General features: G+C 51.1%; 1 protein-coding gene across 8 annotated transcripts in view; it reads left to right on the forward strand.

The window, feature by feature from the left end:
- The window catches only part of PPP2R2C (protein phosphatase 2 regulatory subunit Bgamma), a 249,819-nt gene that overhangs the window by 1,746 nt on the left and 226,574 nt on the right, over positions 1 to 21,499 (forward strand). For 3 of the 8 annotated variants that reach the window (XM_074039399.1, XM_045392098.2, XM_074039402.1), the window contains exon 1: positions 6,385 to 6,526. The exons of 4 other annotated variants lie outside the window; for them this stretch is intronic. The gene's annotated coding sequence lies outside the window, so the exon portion shown is untranslated. Of the gene's footprint in view, positions 1 to 6,384; positions 7,037 to 21,499 lie in introns of those variants that run through there. One more of the 8 variants, XM_074039401.1, reaches the window with a different exon arrangement.

The raw sequence follows: 21,499 nt of genomic DNA on the forward strand, positions 1-21,499 counted from the left end.
GCTCAGCTCCCTCCAGGCCCCTGAATGTGTCTGTTCCCACCTCCCTGCTGTGGAGTGAGGGTTTCCACCCACCTGGGATGCCTTCTCTGTCCCAGGTGTCCTCATCCCTGGGAATACCCTCACCCCTTGAGGGCAGGGACTATATCCGGTCATGTCTGCAGGACACTGACTGTGCTCAGCAAATCGCAGCTTCTCAGTATGGAATTGTTGACTGTCGATTAGTGAGTGCATGAGTGAGTGAATGCCACATGGCCTTTCTCTGCTTTTTAGAGAAGGGGTAGGCAGGCTCGACGTAGAACCTTCTCCAGCTCTCTTAGGACTCCCCAGAGCCTGCTTGCGGCTGGCAATGGGTCGTGGAAGATCTTTGGGCTGGGAGTCAGTCCCTGAGTTCTGAACGCCAGTGTGTGTATGTGTCATGTATGTATCTGTGGATGTGTCTGTGTATCTATGTGTGCATCTGTGTGTGTATCCAAGTGTGTCTGTGTATGTCTGCATATCTCCATGTCTGTATAGGTGTGTCTGTGTGCGTGTTTGTGCCTCTTTCTGCGTGTGTAGCCATTAAACCCTTTTTGGAATAAAAAACTTGCAAAATGAATGCATGATCGATCACATGCATCTTGGAAAAACATGAAACAATATAGAAATAGTTGGAGTAAAAGGTGCAAGTCCTCCCCTCCCCCTCCCCACCTCCTTCCTACCCAGGACCAGCTACATAATCTGTGGGGCTCAGTGCAGAATGAAAATGCAGGGCCCTGTGTTCAAAAAGTAGGGAAAGTGTGGTTAAAAGTACGCACCTTCTTCTGCACTCTCTCTCCACCTGTCATGGTGGTTTTATTTCCTTTGTAACATCGTGTTCCTTTGGGCATAGGCAAGTGCAGACTCTTGCAAGACACCTGTCCTCTGGCCAGGGACAGGGAAGTTGAGTGTTGAGTCAGGCATCTCCCCTTCCCACAGGTCCACAGGCTGATGCCCCAACCCATGGCAGACAGGTAGCTCACAGGGCATTGCAGCCTTTGGGTTGAGACACAATTGGCACCTGATGTTCCTGCTGAACTGCCACCAAACACACAGTGGCACTACCAGCCCAGGGAAGGGTGGTCACCACCATGATCCACCCCAGGATGCACTGGGGTGCATACACTCCTAGATCCTGTGCCTTGCCAGGGGAGGAGGGCAGCAGTGACACTGGGACCAGGCACAAATAGGAGGAAGGATGGGGTCCAGGGTACCAGAGGCCAGGGGAGCAGGCAGCTGAGAACCCGGGTCGGGGAGGCGGCAGGGGGCAGAAGCACATGCTCCATGCCCACAGCGCAGGCTCTGCTGTTCCATCAGACATTGCTTAGGAAGCATACATTCAAAGATAAAGCTATCAGGAATTTGATGACTCTGCAGAGCCTTAAACCCTAAGCATGAGCCCCTTCCATGCATGAGGCCTGCATGGCTGCATGGGTCACACACTCATGAAGCAGGTCCAGCTCCACCCCCATGGCTGTGGATAGGCACAGAGCTCCAGTAACAGCAGCCAATACTGAGAGGCACTATGTAGGATCCAGGGACGCTTCCAGTGCTTCCTCGGCATGAGCTGCTTTCCTTCCGACCACAACCCCATGAAATAGGTGCTCTTGTTGGCTCCGTTTTACTGAGGCACAGAGAGGTTAAGTGATTTGCCTGAGGTCCCACAGCTATTAGTGGTGGAGAGCCTTTCGGTCCTATCCCAAGGCTTGTCCTCAGTCACTGTACCCCACCACCTCTCAACAAGGGCCTGAAGCTCACTGCTTCTGTTGGGAAAAAAAACAAATCTTATTTTTTTCCATTTGCTGGTATGGAAACGCCCCTGGCTTGGAGTCGCTTCCAGAAAAACATAGAAGTTCCAGCCCTTAGTCTGGTAGCCAAGAGCCTGGGTGGGCTGGGCCTGTGGGGCTGTGCACTGTCCCCTGCTCGCCCTCCTCCAGGAGAGTTCCCAGGAGGCCTTGGGGCTGCTCCCTGCCCTGGGGCACCCCTGCCCCTGCCTTGCCTGGCCAACGCCTGCACAGCCTTCAAGGCCCCCGGATGCCTCTTCCTTGGTGGGCTTCCCCTGTGGTTCCCCCAACACCTTAAGGGATGTGTCAGTTTCAACGTGGGATCCCCAGGGTTTGACTTGCCCCTTGGGGTCACACACCACATGTTTGAGGAGTGAATGGATGAAATGGTCTGAACTCTGATTAGCACATGGAACACAGTTCAGGAAGGGGAGCTGTCTTAGTCCGTTGGGGCTGCCGTAACAAAACACCATATAGCCTGGTCAGCTTATGATCAACACAGGTTTATTTCTCACTATTCTGGAGGCTGGAAGTCCAAGATCAAGCCATGGCAGATTCAGTGTCTGGTAAGGGCCTGCGTTCTGGTTCATGGATAGTGCCTTCTTGCAGTATCCTCACAGGGTGGAAGGGGCGAATGAGCTCCCTTGAGTCTATTTCAAAAGGGCACTAATTTCCTCTTAATTGTTTCCCCAGGGCCCGGCTCCTAATACTTCACATTGAGGATTAGGATTTCAACCTAGGAATTCAGGGGGACACAGGTATCCAGTCCTTAGCAGGGGGGATTTCCGAGGAAGTTATGCATGGGGCAAGGATGGGGCTAAGGTGTTGAGAGTGTAATTGGCACACTGGTCACAGATGCTGCATGTTGCAAATTTGCAGCCCTGGGTGAAGTTTAATACCTTTGCTTCTGTTCTGTGTGTGTATGTGTGTGTGTGTGTGTGTGCTGTGTATTTTTTCAGAACTGCCATTTATTGGGCACTCCTGTGCACCTGGCACTGCACTAGCACTATGCACTATACCCTCTATCTCACTTATCCTCACGTCAACCTCTAAGGGTGTGGACGCACCCTCTGCCCCCATTTTACAGAGGAGCACACTGAGGTGCAAGTGATGTGCTCCAGGCTGCTCAGCCGTGAGTGGTGGAGCCACGATCTGAACCTAGTTCTTCCTGCCTTGGCTGGACCGCGAGCTGCTCTGCCAGTGTCTACATTTAGGTTCTGTTCTATGATTCCTTCTCAGGAAACTGCTATTGTCAGGGCTGCCTGCTCATCAGAGCCCCCGTCTCAGCACAGTGTTCCCCTGGCATTGCAGAGCCACAGAGCTGGGAGCCACTGTTGCCCTCTTTCCTGTGCACTCCTGTGTGTCCCATCAGAATCTCAGGGCTGGGTGGTGAATTCCCAGGATGGGCACCTGTGAGAGTGCAAAGTCAGAAAAAAAGATGACGCTGGGCTTTGGGGGCCGTGATGGAGACTCACTGGGTGGGGCATCTTTAGATGGGAGGCCAGGCAGGGAGACACTGTGGAAATCCTTCTTTCCTAGGTCTAGAGTGGACTGCTTGCCCAGGTCTTCATTCCAAGCTTGGCCCAGCTCAGGGCTCCATGTTGAGTGGGGTGTGGCTTCATGGTGGGGACACTGTTGCACTCTTTGCTGGCACTCCTGGTGAGAGGATGGCGTCCATCAGAGCCTCTTCCATTGTGTAGTTCCTGCTGCCAAAGAATCTTTCTGCAGCAAGAATCTGAAATCCAGCCTAGTTTGACCCAAGCACAGAGTTGATCAGGCTGAGTGTTGGGAAGTTCAGGGGATGTCCTGGTTTTTTGGGAGGCTGAGCACAGACGGCCTTCTCCCCGTTAGGAGGCAGGCAAAGCCGGCAGGTGAAGGCTCACAGACCGCAGGTCCCAGGAAGAGAGAAGAGGGCTCTTTGGAAACCCTGAGAAAGGCTTCTCCTTGGCCTTGCTTGGGTGGCCTTCCCACTGCTGGCACAATTTCCCTGTCCCCATGGATGGGCTCTCCCAAGCAAGGGATGGGTCCCCCTAAGTGACAGCCCCACCAGCACCCCAGATGGCAACAGAGAGTAGTGTTCATCCTCTTAACTGACATTTACGGAGAACTTGCTGCAAGCGTGGCACAGGCAGGGCACGTTAGGTGTATCAGGTGCTTACTCGGTGATGGGATGCGATCATCACAGCCACTTTGCAGGTGATGCTGTGATATGCAGTGAGGTTGGGAGAAGTCACTGCCCCAAGTCCCACCATCAGGGGCTGTCCTGCTGGGCTTGGGCACCTTTAAGAGGATGGGTGCTGAGGCTGCTCAGAAGCACCTGGCTGCCTCCTTCCTCCTGCCTTCCCGTGCACGGGGGAGGAGAGGTCTGGGGTGGGGCTGGGGAGGGTTTGCCTGGAGTCGCACAGCAGGTGAGAGCAGAGCCGGGGCCTGTGGGATGCACCTCACTCCAGGCCAGCATTCATTGTGCCCGCCCGTGTCATCTGGGTCTGCAGTGCCCAGGTGGGGAATGTTCTGCAGCAGCCCACCCTCAGATCTGCCTCCTCTCCTTCATCTCTACCACCCCGGGTCAAACTGTTGTCTCCTCTTCTGGCCTACTTGAGGGCCTCCCAATCCAGACTCCCCCTTCAACTCCCTAAAATAACCATGCTGACCTCTGCTGTGCCCATCTCCACGGCGCTCTCTACACGGCAGCCTTTCTCCTGACCTTGGTACATCGTGGGCTCTCTCTTGTCCTGGGCTCTTTGCCCCTGCTATTCCCCCTGCTCCTGGTGCTAACACAGCGCTCACTCTAACTCATCCTTCAGGTCGCAGCTTCCACGTCCTCTCTCCAGAGACCTTCCTTGCCTCCCACCTAAATATGCCCCACCCAGGAGTCTCCATCACAGTACTCCAGGTCCAACATCATCATCTTTCTTTCTTTTTTTTTTTGCTGACCTTGCACCCATCATCTCCTGACTATAAGATCTGTAAGAACTCATCTGTGTTCTCAGAGCCTGGCTCATAGTTCTTGTTGTTGTATGAATGCATCAGGTATGTTTGGATAACACCAATGAGTGGTTCCAACATTCTTCCCAGATTTTAATGTCACTGCTGCAGGACCGCAATCAAGTGAATTTAAAGTGACCAATTCTACTATTTCTCAGGAAAGGAACCTATTAGCAAGTCCAGTGTAGTTAACCATGGCCCCTTTGAAGGCTGGTACCTTGAATCCTCCTCCGTGTCTTCTAAGGAGGTTTGTACCCCTTGTTCCTTTCCAGCCCCAGCTTCTGTCTGCCCTGGTCTGTGCCTGGAAGGCTGATCCTCTCAAAAAATCTCTGCTGGGGGGTCTTTGGGTGGGTTTTGCCCACAGGAGGCATTGCCAGGAGATGGGAGGGCAGGTGGAGAGAGAGGTTGGGGCGCTGCCTCCTCCCTGCTCCCTCCTTTGGAGGAGGGTGCAGTGGTTGCATCCTTCTGTGATAATAACTAACTCAGGGGGTACCCTGAAAGATGCTTGCAGATTCTCCCAAGAGGCAAAACTTCAGGGGGAGAATCTCATTGCTCATGTTGCTGAGGAGGGACCCTACCTGGATCATGGGCTGACAAGCAGGGCAGGGCTTTGGAAAGAACAGGGTTGGAGGATGATGACAAAGTGGCCTGGGGAAGAGGTGTGTGGATGGACCTCTCAAATGACTGCAGAACATGAAGTATTTGTGCCCTGTAGTAGTCAGGGTTCTTCAGAGAAACAAAGCCAATAGCATCACTGCACGTGTGCGCACACACACGCACATGGAATTGGCTCATGCAGTTATGGAGCTGAGAAGTCCCCTGAGCTCCATCTGTAAGCTGGAGAACTAGTTGTTCTAGTCTGAAGGTTTGGGGACCAGGAAGGCTGATGTTGCGATGGTGTGAGTGCCAGTCCCAGGGCAGGAGAAGACGGATGTCCCAGCTCCAGCAGTCAGGCGGAGAGAGCGAATTCTCCCTTCTCCTGCTTTTTTGTTCCATTCAGGCTCTGAAGCAACTGGGGGAGGCCCATCCACACTTGGGGTTATTAGTCTACTGATTCAAATGCTCATCTCTACTGGAAACACCCTCACGGACACACCCGGAAGTGATGTTTAGCATGATATCTGGGCATCCTGTGGCCCCGTCAAGTTGACACATGAAATGAACCCCACGTGCCCCATGCAGATGCTCCCCAGAGGCATCCTTCACGCAGGAGGATCACAGGATAGACATGCTAGCCTGCCTGTGGGTGCCGGGCAGCCTCTTTCCAGCCACCCCAGGGCTCGTTCTTGGGCTCACACACAAAATATGGCAGAGATGGGGAAACATACAGGCAAAAAATATGGCTGTCAACTCTCCAGGGCTGAGCTGGCCACTGCCACCACTAAGGTCCCAGTCTCCAACATCAGGGGACAACAGTGACTTTGGGTGTGGCAGCATTACCCGAAGAGACCAGCAAGCACCCGGGGGCAGGTTGGTTCCCTTGTTCTCAGGGGGGTGGATGCATAAGCCAGATACAGAATCGCCTTCCCACCCGCTTCTGTCAGCAGTGTCATTGTGGAATTCCTGATTCACAGTCACCGTCGCCCACAAGCCTCACATCATTCAAAGGATTCCTGCGGTGGTGCAGAGCTGCGGCAAAGGGCCCTCGCCCGTGGGGTTCACTCTCATCACCCAGAAGCAGGGAGAAGGGCCTGCAGCTGCAGGCCTGGCTACCACACCAGCCTCCAGACAGCACACAGCAGGTGGGGCCTTGTCCTGTATGCCTTAGATGAGCAGCTGACTGTTTTGTGACTGTCACCTGCACAGCCACATGCGCAGGTTTGAGGACCAGTGGATGGAGTTAGGAGGAGCCCTTCACTGGCTTATAATCACCACGGTGTCAAATAATTTATCATCCAAAGTGGGGTACCTTAGAAAATGAAAGGGTGTGTTATGAATGATTATACAGGGCAACCCCAGATGTGGCCACGGTGTTAGAGTGTTGGGGCTGTGCGGTGGTCTCAATATTCCCGTCTCTCCAGTATTCCTGCGCTGAAATCTAACCACCAACACAGAGTATTGAGGGTGGGGCTTTGGGAGGTGATTAGGTCAAGAGGTCAAGAGGGTGGAGGCCTCATAAAAGAGGCCCGAGGCAGACTTCTACCATGTGAGGACACAGTCAGAAGGCGCCATCCTTGAAGCACAGAAGCCTGGTCAGACACTGAATCGAATCTGCTGGCACGTTGATCTTGGACTTCTCAGCCTCCAGAATTGTGAGCAAGCAATTTCTTTCCTTCTTTCCTTCCCTTTCTTTCTTTCTTTTTTCTTTCTTTCTTTCTTTCTTTCTTTCTTTCTTTCTTTCTTTCTTTCTTTCTTTCTTTCTTTCTTTCTTTCTTTCTTTCTTTCTTTCTTTCTTCCTTCCTTCCTTCCTTCCTTCCTTCCTTTCTTTCTTTTGTCCTGTCTGTCTTTCTCTCTCTTTCTTCCTTTCCCTTCCTTCCTTCCTTCCTTCCTTCCTTCCTTCCTTCCTTCCTTCCTTCCTTCCTTCCTTCCTTCCTTCCTTCCTTCCTTCCTTCTTTCTTTCTTTCTTTCTTTCTTTCTTTCTTTCTTTCTTTCTTTCTTTCTTTCGATGGAGTCTCACTCTGTCACTCAGGCTGGAGTGCAGCGGCATGATCTTGGCTCACTTCAATCTCTGCTTCCTGGGTTCAAGCTATTCTCGTGCCTCAGCTTCCTGAGTAGCTGGGATTACGGGTGTGCACCACCAGGCCTGGCTGATTTTTGTACTTTTAGTAAAGACAGGGTTTCACCATGCTGGCCAGGCTGGTCTTGAACTCCTGACCTCAAGTGATCTGCCTGTCTCGGCCTCCCAAAGTGCTGGAATTGCAGGTGTGAGCCACTGTGCCCGGCCAATGAGCAATCAATTTCTGTTATTCATAAACTACCCAGTCTAAGGTATCTTGTTGTAGCAGTCTACAGACTGATGCTGCCTTAACGAAGCACTACACATAGAGTGGCTTGAAGAAGGGAAATTGAGTGTCTCATGGTTCTGGCAGCCAGAAGTCTGGGATCAAGATGACAGCTGGGTCGATTTCTATGGAGGAATGAGAGGGGGAATCTGTCCTGTACCCCTCTGCCAGCTTCTTGTGATTTGCTGTCCATCTTTGGCATTCTTTGGCTTGTAGGTGGTGTTACCATGGTGTCTGCCTTTCTCCCTGTGCGTGTCTGTCTCTGTGTCCATGAGGGCACCAGTCATTTTGGAGTAGGGGTCTACCCTACTCCAGCATGGCCTCATTTTAACTAATGACATCTGCAGTGACGCTATTTCCAAGTAAGGACACATGCTGAGGTAATGGGGATTTGTACTTCAATATGAATTTTTTTGGGGGGAGGGCACACAATCCAACCCATAGCAGTCACCCCCTGATAACCCCTTGAACTAATTTTGCTTCTAGTTCGTTAGGTGTGGTGTGTTTGGGGGTCCTGGTGCCCCAAGAAGGAAGGCTTCCATCAGGGAGCAGGGCCACAGTCCGTGAAACTGGACACGGGGACCGAGGCCATTTGGGGCTCCTGCTGCTGCTGGGTGGCCTTGTGGAAAAGGGGGCACTGGGATGAGGGGTGACTTCTCCTAGTTACCAAGGACAAATAAGGTCACTACTTGTTGGTATCTGGGGCCCAGAGGATCCACGGGGATGCTCCTTAGCACTGACATCTGATAAAAAAGGTCAGCTGAGCATGGCAGCCCTGAACATAGAGATGGGAGCATGACCGACCCAGATCATGGGTGAAAGCTTGGGTCGTTCCCCCACGTGGAGAACCAGGAGCTCTGGCACAGGCAAGGTGCCCATGAGTGGGTGAAGGAAGAAGGACTTGCTGCTGATTGGCCTCTTTTCCCCCGCCCTCATCTCTCCTGGCCACCTTGAATGAAGGGTAGCTGTGGTGGATGGTGTGGTGCTGTAGGCCCCAGGCAGGCATCTGAAGTGGCGTCTCCCTCAATGATACAGTCGCTGGTGGGACCCCGTGCCTCACTGTGTTGGGCTGAGAGTTTCTTCCCGGAAAGGGGGATGAGGATGTTTGCTGAGTGGCCACAGTGGACTGCGCTGGATTTATCCACTTGACCTGTAGATCTGTTTTTCACCTCTCACTGTCCAGTGTGGTACCCTGGAGGCTGCATCACCTGTGGTCCCTGCCCTAAGGCTCCCATGGAGTTTGGCCAGTGGGAGGCACCAGTTGGAGCTTGCAGGGCAGGAGAGAGGGGGGAAACACTCCCCATTCTTCTCCTTGCTGTGGTACTGCAATCCCAGGGTTGGCTGTGCTCTCCATGGTCACAGCTTGTGCCAGTGGATCCTGTCTCATGGTCCCAGTTCTCCTCCCCTCCACCTTTCAGCCCAGGGGGTAACAGCCTCCTGTCTCTGTCCCTAATCCCTGGGAAATGCTTTCTGTAGGTCATCTCTTGTTTACTTCTCTACTGTTGAACTATCTGGGGTGAATTCTGCCTCCAGTGAGACCCCAATATCTATGGAGGTCAGTGGAACTGGGGAATATTTGTGGCTGTCCTGAGACTGGCTCTTGCCTCTGCTACTCACATGACTTCAGGCAATGGTCCCACCTCCCTGAGCCTTATTGTCAAATTAGGACAATAAAGTCCACTTTTGCAGGTTGTTTGTGAGTGTAATGGAAAGAATAATTCCCCCCCAAAGATGTCCACGTCCTAATCCCCAGACCTGTGAATGTGTTACCTTACATGGCAAAAGGGAGTTTGCAGATGAGCTTAAGTTAAGGCTCTTGAGTTGGGGAGGTTGACCTGGATTATCTGAGTGGGCCCAATGTTATCACAGGGGTCCTTATAAGAGGGAGGTAGGAGGTTCAGAATCAGAGAAAGAGATAGGATGACACCAGCAGAGGAGAGAAAGAGGAAGAGAGGGAGAAGAGAAGAGAGGGAGGGAGAAAGAGGAGAGAAAGAGGAAGAGAGGGAGAGAAATTTGAAGTTGCTGTGCTGACAGTTTTGAAGATGGAGGGAGGGGCCATGAGCCAAGGAATGCAGGCACCTCCAGAAGCTGGAAGATCAAGGAAACAGATCCTCCCTCAGAGCCTCTGGCAGGAACCAGCCCTGCCCACACCTTGACTTTAGCCCAGTGAGGCTGATTTCAGACTTCTGACCTCCAGAACAGTCAGAGAATAAGCTTCTGTTGTTCTAAGCCACTATAGTTGTGGAAATGTGTTACAGCAGCCCTAGGAAATTTACGCAATGAGAACAAATGAAAAAATTGCAGGAAGACGGCCTGCATTCCAGAGCAGGTGCCATAGAAATTATTACTGCATTTGGGAACAGTGGGCTCAGGTCTCCCCTTGTGGGAAAAGTGGATCTGTAGGCTCAGATGTGTAGCACACATAGCCCCTGCTGTCTTTGCTGGTCCTTTGCTGTCACTTATCTCATCTTCACTCACATCATCTTTTCCTTCCAATTCCAAAGTCTCTCCACTTTCCCAGTCATCCGTGGCTGCCTAACAAATGATCCCATGATGTGCCAACTAAGAATGGCCTTTTCGTTGTGTTTCATGGTATTGAGAGCCAGGGGCTGAGGAAGGGCTCAGCTAGGTGATTCTTCTGCTGCATGTTGCCTACACTGAGGTCACTTGGTGGTGTTCAGCTAGAGGATGGACTGGGCTGGATGGCCCACAGTGGCTTCCCTGTAATTTATGGTGCCTTGGTGGGGACAGCAGGGGCTGAGCTCAGCTGGGACTGTCACCTAAACCCTGACATGTGGCCTCTCCAGCATGAGAGCCCAGGGTGATGGGACTCCTTCCATGGTGCTCAGGGCTGCTGGTGCAATGTCCAGTGAACAAGATGGCAGTTATGTGGCCTTTGATGCCCAGCTTTGGATGTCCCAGAGCTTCACTTCTGCTAGGCTCTTGGTTGAGTGGGTCACAGGCCCACCAGACTCAAGAGGAGGAGGCATAGACCTCATCTCTTGATGGGGTGACTTGTGGCCAAACCACAACACTTTACCACTAGTTTTATTGTCTCCTTTTCCACCTGGGAGTTTCAGTTACTTTTCTCACATTGGACTCCTATTGGCTTTGTTCTCCATGCCACACATTTGTTCATTCATTCTACAAACATCACCTGAGCACTCACTGCAGGCTGTGGTCTGTGCTGGGAACCCAGAGAGCACATTAGAGTATGTGACATGCATGAGTACTCGTGACATGCCAGGGGCTTTCTAAGTGTCTTCTGAGGCCAAGTAGCTTCCAATCCCCCCGGAAGGCAGGTACATTTTTCTTATCCCCGGCTTACACATGTGGATACTGTGGCACAAAAGGGGAAGAGGCTCACCTGTGGCTGCTGAGCTAACCTGTGGGAGAGTGGGCTTTGAGCTTGGGCAACCTAACTGGAGAGGCTTGTGCATAACCACCAGGCTCCATGGCCCCAGAGGCGAGGAAGGTATGGCGATTGACCTCCAGGAGGGCCCTCTTGCTAGAGAGAGACCAAAACAAAAGTGTTGCCCTAGCTGGGCACTGCGGCTCATGCCTGTAAATCCCAGCACTTTGGAATGCTGAGGTGGGAGGATCACTTGAGGTAAGTAGTTCAAGACCAGCCTGGGCAACAGTGAGCCCTTGTCTCTACAAATTATTAAAGAAAATTAGCTGGGCATGGTGGCATGCACCTGTAGTCCCAGCAACTTGGGAGGCTAAGGCAGAAGGATCCGTTGAGTCCAGGAGTTTCAGGCTGCAGTGAGCTGTGATCGTGCCAGGTGTGGAACTCCAGCCTGGGGAACAAACAAGCAAGACTCCATCTCTGAATAAAAAAAGAGTGTCCCCCTAAGATGCTCTGTGAAATATTGTAGACTCAGACTGGTTGCCCTGGAGCCTCATGCAGGGAGTGAGGAGGGGCCAGGTCTGTCTCTACTTCCCAGAGCAGAAGATATTAAGCTAGAAGGATAAGGGGAACAGCATTCCTGGCAGAGGAAACAGCATGTGCTTCACGTTGGTGTTGTAGGAGCACATGGCTTGTTAGTGAAGGGTGAAGTTCTGTGCAGCTGGGCGTAGCCTTCCTGGGAGGAAGCGGTGGGAGCTGAGGCTGGAGAGGGCAGTGGGGGTGTCTTGGCAAGGGTCTTATGTGCTGGCCTGAGGGCACTGTGGGGAGGGGGCGGACTTGGTAACTGCGCTGGGGGCTGATTGTGTCTGTGCTTTGCGATGTGCCGGCTGGTGGCTGTGAGGAGGGGAGCAGGAAGCTTGGAGGTGGAGAAGGTGGGTTGCCATCCATCTCATTCCACCAGTGGGGGACGGGGAGGCTGAGTGACTCACCCAAGGTCACGCAGGCAGTGAGCATGGAGGTGAGACTGGGGCCCAGGCCCGTGGGATGAGCCACTGACTGTCCCCCCACCCCGCTGTGACCTCAGCTGCACCTTGTGCTGCGGTGACAAGGTGACAGGTTAAAAATAAAGCACTGTGGTGCTGCCAGGCCTTTATTGGCACAGGGTGAGGGCTGGTTATGTCACTTTAAAGAAATACTTCTCTGCAAGTGTGAGTTGAGCATGTTTCTCCCCAGACATTCACCTGGGAACTGAGTCTCAAGAAATAACGCTCGTTACAGCTGCTGTCCCATAAGGACTGTCAGAGAAGGCTCAATAGTGGCCACCACTGAGTAAGTGCCTACTGTGTGCCGGGCCCTATGTGGGAAAGTAGCGCATACCTTAAAGGTCATCCGTGGGCTCCAGCTACTGCCCGTGCTGCAGGTGCCGCCCGTTATCCTCCCTAGGGATGAGGAGGGGTTATGTGAGGTCATACAGCCAGCAGGTGTCATTGAAGCCCACTGCTCTCAGGGCTGCAAACCTGTGGCCACTCTACAGGAGCAGGAAGGAGCCGGTGTTATCAGTCTGGCTCTGCAGGTTGAGAAGTGGAGGGTCTTGCCCAGGAAGGCACAGGTGAGGGACATTTCACTCCTGAGAGTTGCACCTTCTGTGCCTCTGCCTGGGACTCCCTTCCCTGTATCTTTCTCATTATTCAGGTCCCAGCTGAAAAGTAACCTCCTCTGAGAGGCCTCCCCTGACCGCCCTCCATCTGGAGTTGTCTGTCACTGGATCCAGGTGCAAAGCCCTGGAGTGAAATGAGCCTGGCGTGTTCTGCGGCAGCAAGGAGGCCGGTGTGGCCAAAGCAGAGAGTGGGAAGGGTGGAGGTGGAGGTGGAAAAATGATGTGGTCCAATTTCCATTTTTACAGCATCAGTCTGCCTGCTCTATGGGGCATGGGCTTGGTGGGGGGGGGGGGGGGGCAAAGTGAGAACCTGGGGATGACTTTGGAGGCTACTGCAGTGTGGGAATGAGCAATGATGGTGGCTTAGACCAGTGGCTTAGCTCCAGAGGTCTGGACAGGATTAACCCATTTATTCAACAGATATTTACCAGACACCTCGCATGAGGCAGGAACTGAGCCGATGGGGGATCTGTCAGTGAAGGAACAAACACATAAACATACAAGGGCATGTTGGGGTGACAGTACTGCTAAGAGGGAAGGTGGGGAGAGGGCTGCCAAGGGCCGGGCACTGTTCATTTAGGGAGGTGGGGAGGAAGTGTGAGGCTCAGATCCCCCTTCAAGAAAGACTTTGCTGTCCAGTCTCAGGGCAGGCAGTTGCTTGACTGCCTCTGGATTTTGGCATCTTCAGGATCTGCCTCTGCCACTGAACCAAGGCCATTCTTTCTGGCAGCCCTCAGCCAATGACTGCCCCTGGAGGGGTTTCTAGGGCCTGCCATTTCTGCACACCCCAGGACTCCTGCGGCAGGCAGCCTTTGCCCTGGAGCTTGCTGTAGGTTGGCTGAGAGGGTCAGTCACACTTGCATGGCTGCCGGGAAGCTCTACCTGCCCACAGTGGCTCTTCTACCTTTTACCTTTAACAAGTGCGACCTCCCAATAAACCTTTTCACTCGTAACTAACTCAGCATTGAAATACAGGGTGATGGTATGCTTGGCTTTACAAGAACCCCCAAGCTGTTTTCAGGAGTTGCTGCGCTGTCTTTGCATCTACAGATATCATGCATGAGGGTTCCAGGCACTCTGCACCCACATCAGCCCTTGGTCTTGTCACTTTCTTAGTTTTAGCCATCCTAAATGGCTAGGTTGTGGTTGTATCCCATTATGACTACTTCTTCTCTCCTCCTTCTCCTTCTCCTTCTCCTCCTCCTCCTCCTCCTCCTCCTCCTCCTTCTCCCCCTCCTCCTCCCCCTCCTCCTCCTCCTCCTTCTTCTTCTTCCTCCTCCTCCTCCTTCTTCTTCTTCCTCCTCCTCCTCTTCTTCTTTCTCCTTTTTTTTTTTTTTTTTTTTTTTTTAACAGAGTCTCACTCTGTTGCCCAGGCTGGAGTGCAGAGGCATGATCTTGGCTCACTGCAACCTCTGCTCCTGGGTTCAAGCAGTTCTCCTGCCTCAGCTTCCAGAGTAACTGGGATTACAGGCGCCCACCACCACGCCTGGCTAATTTTTGTATTTTTAGTAGAGGCGGGGTTTCACCACATTGGCCAGGCTGGTCTCGAACTCCTGACCTCAAGTGATCCGCCTGCCTTGGCCTCCCAAAGTGCTGGAATTACAGGTGTGAGCCACCATGCCCGGCCGCATTATGATTTTAATTTGTAATTCCCCCATGGTTAAAAATGTTGAGCATCTTTTTATGTGCTTATTTCAGACTTTTAAAAGTCTCATGGTTTTAGGCTTCATATGTAGGTGTGTGATCTGTTTTGAACCAAGTTTTCTCTGAGGTGAGAGGCCTGTGTCCCATTGTGTTTTTGCATATGGATGTCCTGTTGTTTCGACACCACTGGTTGAAAGATCACCCTTTGCACATGCCCCAGGCCCAATGCAGGTGCTGGGTCCTTTATCCTGTAGAAGGTCCTGCCTTCTGGATGTACCTATGGCTTCCCTGTGGTGTCCCTGGGCACTTCCCTCCAGCCCCTCTATTTTCGTAATCAGAAATCCGCAGAGCTTTAATTAGATTGAGCCTCAGGCCTGTTTTTCTTGGCAGGAATGCTTGGTTATTGGTGAGGTGGGCTTCCCAGTGCATCCCGCCAGAAAGCACCCAGTGTCCGGTGTTCCCACAGGTACTGGAGCACAGGGTGACCAGTGGGGTCGGGGGCGAGAATCTGCTATTTCCTTGGTTAGCTTCCTTATCAGCCATTCTCATGGCTTCACCGAAACACTCAGGGAAGTTAGGTTAGAGACTCTACTAGATGATTCCAAGAAGCTATTGTTGCTTTGTTAGGTGTGATAATGGCATTTTGGTTATGTAAGGAAGTGCCCATATTTTTAGAGATGCATGCTGAAGTGTAAGGGCGTGATTTTACTTTAAAATCTCCAGTGGAGAAAAAATAGGCAAGAGAAAAAAAGGGAGAGATGAAGCAAGTGTGGCAAAATCTGGATAATCGTCGAATCAGAGTGACTCCATGCTTTGAAGATGAGTAAATGTTTTCATAGGCAGAGGTCTGAGTTGCACGAGTTTCCCCCAAATGCTCCCCCAACCCCAGGTTATCAGGTGAATGTGAGCCGTTGGGAGCATTTAGAGGCTGTCTGCTACCTGTGCTTGGGGGCCATTAGCTGTTGCTCTTCTTTCCATCTCTCTTTCCTCCCCTCTTTCCTTTTCTCCCCTCTTCCATCTTTTGTCCCCATCCTTTTCCAAAAATTTGGGGGTGACCCTCGGCAGAGCGCCCGCTTCACGGCTTGCCCTTTCTCATAAAGACCACCAGAGGGCGCCATGATTTAAGTCCGTCGCTGTTCCTGGTGCTGAAATTCTGAAAGCGGGTGGAGCACATGATGGGCCCGGGAGCTCCCTCGGGCTTCAGCCCTGTTTTCTGTTCCTTTGAAAACAAACACACCTTTCGGTCTAAGAAATATACTGTTTTATATTCCCAAGATGTGGTCCCCAACCTTAGCATCCCTGAGGTAGGAAAGAGAAGGGACAGCTGAGATGCTTAGTGGAGGGTGCAGGCCTGGGAAGGCTTTGTCAGAATCTGCCACTCACCAGCTGTGTGGCCCTGGGCTAGTCACTGCACATCCCTGAGCCTTGATTTTTCTCATTTGTTAAATAGGAATGATAGCCACGGCTCCTTTAAGAAGTATATTGTGAGGATTAATGAAATGCTGCAGATTTTAGTAATCTCAAGATACTATTATTCCTAATGCTATGACCACTGCTAGTACTTTTTTTAAAGCACATACAGTGTGTCAGGGGCCCCTCCAGTGCCCCTCCCAGGTGTGAGGTCAGGAGATGTGATGTCCAGCTCAACCCTGCCTTGCCTGTGACCACCGGTTTGACTCTGGCTGCACTGCAGCCACCCTTGAAATCTTATGCCTTCCTCTTATGGAACATCCTGACCCTAAACCTGACCTTGCAGGGTTCCCATGGAAATGTCTCCAAAGCTCTGAATACAGTGGCCAGTGCACCATTGATGCTAAGTCAGCGACAGCTGCTATTATCATTCTCAGGGCCCTTCTCATTTAGCCACATGTTAGCTCTATGCTTTGTGGGTCCCCATAACTCCATCTCTGCATGCTTCCCTGGAAACTGCACCCCCCAGCCCCACACCACCCCCAGGGACCTGTGGTGCTGGAGCATTGCCTTCCATAGCTTTCTACCTCTATTCACCACAGCCTTTTGTAGCTAAATCAGCAGTAGATGTTGGTCAGCAAAATAACTGATTTTGCTACAATATCTTGTTTGAATCCATATGATGACCCTAAGAGAGAAGCAAACATTGCCTTACTGTATTTACCTTACAGCTGAAGAAACTGAGGCCCTGAAGAATGAAACTGCCCGCCCGAGGTGCCCCAGCTAACAAGAATCAGGCATGGAATTGGGGAATTCTTAGAAGAAGAGAGTTGCTCAGAGATTCTATAGGAGAAACTGAGGTCAGAGGGGTGCAGCCACTGGCTCAGAATTGCTGAGTGCATTCATATCTGAGCTGGGATGGGAACCAGGCCCCCTGACCTTGGCCCAGAGCCTCTTCCTTGGTGTCTAGTTCTCTGCCTTGAGCATCAAGAAAAGAGACTTATGTAAAAGAAACATGCTTGACTTTATTACTCCTGAGACTTAGACAGTAATTTTTAGTGATTAGTCTTCTGACATGCCTGGTCCCTCATGGCCTGCACCTTTCAGGCATTTGATTTTGTACTCACTTGTGCCTCTAAAGCACCTTGTTAGTGGAGGTAAATTAACTTATTGATTTTGAGTTCCACTGCTACTATGATGAATTATAACATGATTTCAGTCATTTTATTGTTACTTAGGCATTTGTTGAAATACTGGTGCATTGGTAGAGCTTCCGAAATGAATTTTTAACAAATCCCTAAAAACTATGTGAACTTTTCCTAAATGCCTGGAGGAGGCAATAGGCCTGACTTTTTCAGATCTATGTTCTTTGATTAATAACGTATCTCCTGGTGCTGGTATGGTGAGGGTAAGCCCAGGAGAGCCCCAGGCTGTGGGGTCCCCTTTGAGAACGGGCCTGGCATTAGGCAGCAGGAACTGGAAAAAATTGTCATCCTTCCTGATACTGCATTTACACTCTTGGGGATTTATCCTGAGGAAATTATTTAAAAAATTAAAAAAACTCCTTCTGCCTAAATTCACTGCAGAATTATTTGACAGCAGGAACAACACAAAGTAAACCTGGAATCGACCTAAATGTGCAGTGACAGGGACATTGTTTTCCAATTGTAGCATTGGTTTGCTTCTGGGAGTTTGTGTTAATTTGCTTCTTTGGGGCATCCATACTTGCAGAGTGCAGGGAGAAGGGTGTTAGCTGTGACCGGGGGTTTTTATTTCAAGGGCAAGACTCTCACTTACGCTTCTTCCTTTTCTGCCCGAGCACAGGGGGACACTTTGTGCGAATAATCACATACCATTTAGGAATGCTTTTAGGGCCAGGTGTGCTGGCTCACTCTTGTAATCTCAACACATTGGGAGACCAAGGCAGGAGGATCACTTGAGGCCAGGAGTTAGAGACCAGCCTGGGCAACATAGTGAGATCCTGTCTCTAAAAAAAAAAAGATAAAACAAAACATTAGCTGGGCATGGTGGCCCACACCTCTAATCCCAGCTACTCGGGAGGCTGAGTTGGGAGGATTGCTTGAGCCCAGGAGTTTGGGGTTGCAGTGAGTCGTGATCATGCCACTGCACTCCAACCTGGGCAACAGAGCAAGACACCATCTCTAAAAACAATGATAATAATAATAATAAACTAGGAAAGCATTCAGCTACAAGTAGGAGGAAAATTGACTAGATGGACTTCTGGTAGCTGGAACTGAAAGAGATAGGGCTGCAAAAACATTTTCACCATAAAAGGCAAGGGGTCTGCCATCCAGAACTCATGTCTTGGCTGGGTGAGGCCAACAGGAACCAGGCTCCACTGTCTTCCCACTCTGTCAAGCTCAGCCCTGGACCAGACCGTCTTTTTCTGAGTCTTGTTCTTGTCCTTCAGTAAACGAATGGGGCCAGGGTGACGATGGTTGGGTGGGGGGACACTGGGCTTCGTTTTCCCTTCCTTGGGGGCAATCCACTCTGGGGACTTGAGGGTCTTCCATTGAAGGCAGATCCTTGGATGAGTGAAGGCTGCTGTGTTGACAGCTCAGCTCGGGGGCCTAGAAAGTCAGAGATGATATTTCTCGTGGGTGTTATGGAGAGCAGACCCATGTAGAAGAAACATGCTCAGCTTTACCACCCCGAGTACTGCTTGGGGTAGTATCTTAGGTGTGGCTTTCTTGCTCATGGCCACGAGGTGGCAACTGGATGTCCAGGCCCGGGGTGTGAGGTCATGGGTAGCAGGATCGGCAGGGGAAGGGCGCCTGTTTCCTGGCACTCCGCACTCATGCTTTATGTGACAAGCTGGGTGGCCCCTAGCTGCTTCCCTGTCTCCACATCAGCCACTTGGTTAAGCATGGTTCTCAGGGGTCCCTTGGCCAGCTCTCCTGGTTCTCAGGGGTCCCTTGGCCAGCTCTCCTGGTTCTCAGGGGTGCCTTGGCCAGCTCTCCTGCTAGCAGCTGACATCAGGGGAGAAACCTGTGATGCCTTTTCTGGCAGCGTGTGCATCAGGGCAGCGGCGCTGGGCACTGTTCCCACAAAGTAGCGTCTGGGCTTCTGTCTGGGAGGGGCCTCTGAGCCTTGTGACCGGCTCCGTGGCATCTCCTCAGTAGGAAAAAAACCCTGCGTCCCCAGAGAAGGAATTTGGTCTTTGGGAAAAGACAGACTCATCTGCTGCCCAGGTTGGGGAGAAGATTGGAAGGAGGTGGAGCCTTCCTGGTTGGTTGAAAAGAGGAAGAGCAGAGGCCTCCCTGTCTGAATTGCCCTCTGCAGTTTCAAAGCTGGTTCACTGGTGGTGTCTCCTGAGCCTCACCCCACTCCTGGGACGTGGGGGCCAGAGCTACAGCTCACTGTGGGGACCACGCCAGGCCCAGATGCGAGGCTCTCGGGAACCATGAGAGGGCGTGATCCTCTGCTTTCCACCTTCCCCGGACAGGTGTGAGAACCGCATCAGCTCTGCCCACACCCCCTGAGCATCCACTGTATGCTTTCATTTTTGGGGGGAGGCTTTCTACGAAAGAAACCTGCCTTTGGCCGTGTTGAGAAGTCTCTGGTTCTTTTGTAGGTTAAGTAGAGAGACGTCAGCAATGCCTCAGAGAGTTAAGCGCCTGGCAGGGTGGCAGGCAAACCACCCTCACTAGACAAAACTCCAGAGTTCAAATCTACAAACATTTTTTCTAAAGCAAGTGTTTCAATAACCGTAGCGTCCTTTAACAGCATAGTGTGGTCTCAGGTTCAACAGTCGTTGGGATTATTGTGCATAAACTTCTCCATCTTAAGGAAAGCGTGATGCCTTCTCAGCAAACAGTTCTAGAGGGAAACTTATCTTTAGGATAGATACGGAATACAGTAGAGCTTTAATGTCCACCACAGGGTCCTGGGTGTGTAAATATTCCCTCACCTCTTCTGTAATCGTTTGGCAGAAAGTTCCGGCTGGCCCTGGCTTGGTCTCTCACGGCAGCTCTGCGGTCTCATTCCTCTGTCACGTCTGACCCTGGTTATGTTTTCTCCAGCCAGGGCTAAAATAAACAGTACGGAATGATCGTTTTCTGTTTCCTCTGCACAGAGCAACTTCCTGCTTTGGTCCACTCTCCGGGGTCTGTTAGACCTGCTGTATTATTCATAACGTACATAACCCGCACGTCTAGCCTAAGCAAAATCGAGGAATGAATATCTGTGCACCCACCATCCACACTAAGAGAGAGAATAGAACATTCTAGGATGTTAGAAGCCCCCTGTGGCCCTCCATTGGGAGTTCATCCACTCCACCATCTAAGGCCAGCTGGTCCAACCTGGGGTCCGGGGGCCGCATGTGACCCAGGATGGCTTTGAATGCAGCTCAACACAAATTTGTAAACTTTCTTAAAACATGATTTTTTTTTTTTTTTTTTTTTTTTTTAGCTCATCAGCTATCGTTAGTGTTAATCTATTTTATGTGTGGCCCAAGACAATTATCTTTAGTGTTAGTATATTTTATGTGTGGCTTACAGAAGCTGAAAGATTGTACACCTATCTTCTAAGGGAACTGGATCAGCAATCTCTCGCTTTACCTTAGTTTTGGTGTTGCTACACAATGTATTGGTTAGTGTTGCCTGCATTTGCAATTTAAATAAAATCACAGAGCAGGCCTTGCTTTTGGCCATCTAACACTGTGTTTGAAGATTCCTTCCTTCCTTTCTTCCCTTCCCTCCTTCCTTCCTTCCTTCCTTCCTTCCTTCCTTCCTTCCTTCCTTCCTTCCCTCCCTCCCTCCCTCCCTCCCTCCCTCCCTCTTTCTTTTCTTTTCTTTTCTTTTCTTTCTTTCTTTCTTTCTTTCTTTCTTTCTTTCTTTCTTTCTTTCTCTCTCTCTTTCTTTCTTTCTTTCTTTCTTTCTTTCCTTCCTTCCTTCCTTCCTTCTCTCTCTCTCCCTTCCTTCCTTCCTTCCTTCCTTCCTTCCTTCCTTCCCTCCCTCCCTCCCTCGCTCTTTCTCTTTTTCTTTCTTTTTCTTTTTCTTTCTTTCTTTCTTTCTTTCTTTTTCTTTCTTTCTTTCTCTTTCTTTCTGTCTTTCTCTCTCTTTCTTCCTTTCTTTTCCTTCCTTCCTTCCTTCCTTCCTTCCTTCCTTCCTTCCTTCCTTCTCTCTCTCTCTCTTTCTTTCTTTCTTTCTTTCGTTCTTTCGTTCTTTCGTTCTTTCGTTCTTTCTTTCTCTGTGTTTCTCTCTGCCACCCAGGCTGGAGTGCAGTGGCATGACCATGGCTCACTGCAGCCTCGACCTGCTGGGCTCAGGTGATCTTCCCAACTCAGCCTCCTGAATAGCTGGGACTCCTGGTGCACACCACCATGCTCAGCTAATTAAAACAAAATTTTCAGTAGAGAAGGGGTCTCACTGTGTTGCCCAGGATGGTCTCAAACTTCTGATCTCAAGCGATCCTCCCGCCTCGGCCTCCCAAAGTGCTGGGATTACAGGTGTGAGCCACCACACCCGGCCTCTTTATGAAGGTTTCTCACATGATGCCATGTGCTGCTGAAGGTCGCTCATTTCCCTGCTCTGTGGCATTTCATTTTGTAAATATGTCACGGTTGTGTACCTGTTTCACTGCTGACGGATGTTGGGTGGCTGCTTCTTTTTGGTATTTCAGGAATTTCTGTAGGGCAGATGCCCAGGGGCAGACTCAGCGGCCCAGAGAACACATGTCTGTTCAGCTTTAC

The sequence above is a fragment of the Macaca fascicularis genome, chromosome 5 (genome assembly GCF_037993035.2).
Source record: "Macaca fascicularis isolate 582-1 chromosome 5, T2T-MFA8v1.1".
Classification (NCBI taxonomy): domain Eukaryota; kingdom Metazoa; phylum Chordata; class Mammalia; order Primates; family Cercopithecidae; genus Macaca; species Macaca fascicularis.